The following is a 5,185-nucleotide window of genomic DNA, read 5'->3' as shown; positions in this document are numbered from 1 at the left end:
ACCGATCGGCTTCAGTTAGCAGCAGTAGCCAAGGAATGGCTTGATCGAGTTCAGTTAACAGCCATCGATCGATCGCTCGGGTTCAGTAACACGTAGCCTGCAGTGCAATCGCTCGGGTTCAGTTAGAGCCCAACGCCTCGCTCGGGTTCAGTTAGAGCCAACGCCTCGCACACACGCGTGTACGTGTATGAGAGAAACGCGCATCGCTCGGCCCCCGACCTCCCATCGTAACCGGGAACTCCCCGAAATTTTCCTCCCCCTTGCTTCTACCATGGTTTTTCCCGTAATGGACGGCCCAAAGAATGTCATGCAGCTGCGTCTCCAGCCCGCCCAGGACGAAAAGCCCATTTTCTGTCATGATTTTTTGTCATAGAAGTAGGAGCCCACCACATCTATGATGATACCGGGTTTTGTCACAATTATCGTAATAGAAGTGTCATATGTATGACAGAAAAAAATTCGTTCGGCCCAAAATGTCACGGATGTGTCTTTTTTTTGTAGTGTATATACATGATCATACCTAGATATTCTCATAACTATGCTCAATTCTGTCAATTCCTCAACAGTAATTTTTTTCACCCATCGTAAATACTTATGCTCTTGGGAGAAGCCATTAGTGAAACCTATGGCCCCCGGGTCTATCTTCCATCATATTAATCTTCCAATACTTAGTTATTTCCTTTGCCATTTATTTTAGTTTGCATCTTTTATTTCTCTTTATCATAAAAATACCAAAAATATTATCCTATCATATCTATCAGATCTCACTCTCGTAAGTGACCGTGTAGGGATTGACAACCCCTTATCATGTTGGTTGCAAGGATTTATTTGTTTGTGTAGGTGCGAGGGACTCATGCGCGGCCTCCTACTAGATTGATACCTTGGTTCCCAAAAATTGATGGAAATACTTACGCTACTTTGCTGCATCACCCTTTCCTCTTCAAGGGAAAACCAACGCAGTGCTCAAGAGGTAGCAAGAAGGATTTCTGGCGCCGTTGCCGGGGAGGTTCGCGCAAGACAATTCAAGATTTGACTCCCAACAACGAGTCACTTGTGGCGCCGTTGCAAGTCAAGACATGCCAAGTACCCATCACAAACCCTTATCTCCCGCATTATATTATTTTCCATTTGCCTCTCGTTTTCCTCTCCACCACTTCACCCTTGCCATTTTATTCGCCCTCTCTCTCCACCCTCCCTATCTTTCTCTATTTGCCTCTTTTTGCCCCTTGCACTTCCTGCCGTTATGTATGAAATCGGGGAAATTATTTGTCGATATGGACAATAATAATATGATGAAAAATTCTGATGCTCCTGCTGAAGAACCCCCTATCTTACATACAAAAAAAATTCCGTATTGGTAGTGGTAATATTATTGGAAAAGGAGTTATCCAAGATTTCTTTACTTGTGCCGGTGCTTTGCCTTCTATGGGTAGTTCTATCCTTCATAGAACTAGTAGTCTTGCGGACACTATCGCCTTGCTTGTAGTTGAACTTGAGAGACAATTTATGCACAAGCATCCTTGCATACAAAGGATTTTCTTAGAATTTTCTAATATTGAGCATTCTTCTATTAAACGTGCCACTACTATCTTTTTGGCTCATGAGTTTAGATTTATAATAAAAGAGGCCAAAGAAATCTTTGCGCATTATAGGGTGGACGCTTGCCATCCTCCCATAGAGGCTATCCTTTTTGATCAAGAAGAAATAATGCATTTTCAATCTCTAGACTATGTTGCTTTCAATGAAAATCTTAGAAAAAGGGTTCCTACCAATGTTCTAGTTGATAGAATTTCTGAACTTAATGGTGATTTGGCTATTCGAAATAATGAACTAGGATATTCTCCTGAGTATAGGCTCACAAAGTTCTGTCAAAATAATGCTTACAATGATGAATTGGTTGTGCAATACGAATGCCCAAAAAAGGAACCATTTGCTACTAATGATTTTTTCGATCTTGTGCCTAGAAGTTTGATTATTGATAAAAGGAAAGAAACTTCTAAAGTTGATAGATGTCTCATTAAAGAACTACCAACTAAAGATACCTAGATCTATCCTTGCTTTTATGCCTAGCTAGGGGCGTTAAACGATAGCGCTTGTTGGGAGGCAACCCAATTTTATTTTTATTCCTTGATTTTTGCTCCTGTTTAGTAATAAATAATTTATCTAGAATCTGTTTTGGTTGTTAGTGTTTGTGCCAAGTAGAACCGTTGGGAAGACTTGGGGAAAGTCTTTTTAATCTTGCTTTAAAAAACAGAAACTTTAGCGCTCACGAGAATTGCTACCATTTTTATTTGGAAAGTGATCTTTAGTTAATTATTTTTGCAGATGATTAATAGATAAATTCCTCACGTCCAGAAATTTATTTTAGAATTTTTGGGGTTCCAGATCTTGCGTTAGCTACATATGACTACAGACTGTTCTGTTTTTGACAGATTCTGTTTTTCGTGTGTTGTTTGCTTATTTTGATGAATCTATGGCTAGTAAAATAGTTTATAAACCATAGAGAAGTTGGAATACAGTAGGTTTACCACGAATATAAATAAAGAATGGGTTCATTGCAGTACCTTGAAGTGGTGTTTTGTTTTCTTTCGCTAACGGAGCTCACGAGATTTTCTACTTTAAGTTTTGTGTTGTGAAGTTTTCAAGTTTTGGGTTAAAGATTTGATGGATTATGGAACAAGGAGTGGAAAGAGTCTAAGCTTGGGGATGCCCATGGCACCCCAATATAATCTCAGGACACCTAATAGCCAAAGCTTGGGGATGCCCCGGAAGGCATCCCCTCTTTCGTCTACTTCCATCGGTAACTTTACTTGGAGCTATATTTTTATTTACAACATGATATGTGTTTTGCTTGGAGCATCTTGTATTATTTTAGTCTTTATTTGTTAGTTTTCCAAATAATCCTTGCTGTAGACACCTTTTGAGAGAGACAAACATAATTCGGATATTTTTAGAATACTCTATGTGCTTCACTTATATCTTTTGAGTTATATAGTTTTTGCTCTAGTGCTTCACTTATATCTTTTAGAGCACGTCGGTGGATTTGTTTTATAGAAACTATTGTTCTCTCATGATTCACTTAGATTATTTTGATAGTCCTACAAACTTAGATTATTTTGAGAGTCCTACAAAACAGCATGGTAATTTGCTTTAATTATGTTAGGCATTCAAGATTAATAAAAAATTTCTTATGAGTGTGTTGAATACTATGAGAAGTTTGATACTTGATAATTGTTTTGAGATATGGAGATGGTGATATTAGAGTCATGCTAGTCGAGTAGTTGTGAATTTCAGAAATACTTGTGTTAAAATTTGTTATTCCCGTAGCATGCACGTATGGTGAATCGTTATGTGATGAAGCCTGAGCATGATTTATTTATTGATTGTCTTCCTTATGAGTGGCGGTCGGGGACGAGAGATGGTCTTTTCCTACCAATCTATCCCCCTAGGGGCATGCGCGTAATACTTTGCTTTGATAACTTGTAGATTTTTGCAATAAGTATATGAGTTCTTTATGACCAAGGTTGAGTCCATGGATCATACGCACTTTTCTTCCTTCAACCATTGCTAGCCTCTCTAGTACCGCGCACCTTTCACCGGTATCATACACCCACCATATACCTTCCTCAAAACAGCCACAATACTTACCTATCATGGCATTTCCATAGCCATTCCGAGATATATTGCCATGCAACTTTACACCGTTCCATTTACTGTGACACGCTCCATTATTGTAATATTGCTTTGCATGATCATGTAGTTGACGTTGTATTTGTGGAAAAGTCACCGTTCATAATTCTTTCATACATGTCACTCTTGATTCATTGCATATCCCGGTATAACGCCGGAGGCATTCACATAGAGTCATATTTTGTTCTAAGTATTGAGTTGTAATTGTTGAGTTGTAAGTAAATAAAAGTGTGATGATCATCATTTTTAGAGCATTGTCCCAAATAAGGAAAGGATGATGGAGACTATGATTCCCCCACAAGTCGGGATGAGAATCCGGACAAAAAATAAAATAAAAAAAGAGGCCAAAGAAGCCCAAATAAAAAAAAGAGGCCATAAAAAAAGAAAAGGCCCAAATAAAAAAATATGAGATAAAAAGAGAGAAGGGACAATGCTACTATCCTTTTACCACACTTGTGCTTCAAAGTAGCACCATGATCTTCATAATAGAGAGTCTCCTATGTTATCACTTTCATATACTAGTGGGAATTTTTCATTATAGAACTTGGCTTGTATATTCCAATGATGGGCTTCCTCAAAATGCCCTATGTCTTCGTGAGCAAGCGAGTTGGATGCACACCCACTTAATTCCTTTTGTTGAGCTTTCATATACTTATAGCTCTAGTGCATCCGTTGCATGGCAATCCCTACTCACTCACATTGATATCTATTGATGGGCATCTCCATAGCCCGTTGATACGCCTAGTTGATGTGAGATTATCTTCCCCATTTTTTGTCTCCTCCACAACCACCATTATATTCCACCTAAAATGCTATGTCCATGGATCACGCTCATGTATTGCGTGAAGATTGAAAAAGTTTGAGAACACCAAAAGTATGAAACAATTGCTTGGCTTGTCATCGGGGTTGTGCATGATTTAAATACTTTGTGTGGTGAAGATAGAGCATAGCCAGACTATATGATTTTGTAGGGATATCGTTCTTTAGCCATGTTATTTTGAATAGACATAATTGCTTAGTTAGTATGCTTGAAGTATTATTATTTCTATGTCAATATTGAACTTTTGTCTTGAATCTTTCGGATCTGAATATTCATACCACAATTAAGAAGAATTACATTGAAATTATGCCAAGTAGCATTCCACATCAAAAATTCCGTTTTTATCATTTACCTACTCGAGGACGAGCAAAAATTAAGCTTGGGGATGCTTGATACGTCTCCAACGTATCTATAATTTTTGATTGTTCCATGCTATATTATATTATGTTTTGGACATTATTGGGCTTTATTATAAACTTCTATATTATTTTTGGGACTAACCTATTAACCGGAGGCCCAGCCCAGAATTGCAGTTTTTTTACTATTTTAGGGTTTCGCAGAAAAAGAATATCAAACGGAGTCCAAACGGAATGAAACCTTCGGGAACGTGATTTTCGAAATGAACATGATCCAGAGGACTTGGACCCTACGTCAACCAATCAACGAGGAAGGCAA

Source organism: Triticum dicoccoides, chromosome 7A (assembly GCF_002162155.2).
Source record: "Triticum dicoccoides isolate Atlit2015 ecotype Zavitan chromosome 7A, WEW_v2.0, whole genome shotgun sequence".
In the NCBI taxonomy this organism is placed as follows: Eukaryota; Viridiplantae; Streptophyta; class Magnoliopsida; order Poales; family Poaceae; genus Triticum; species Triticum dicoccoides.
Note: the sequence above shows the minus strand (reverse complement) of the source record.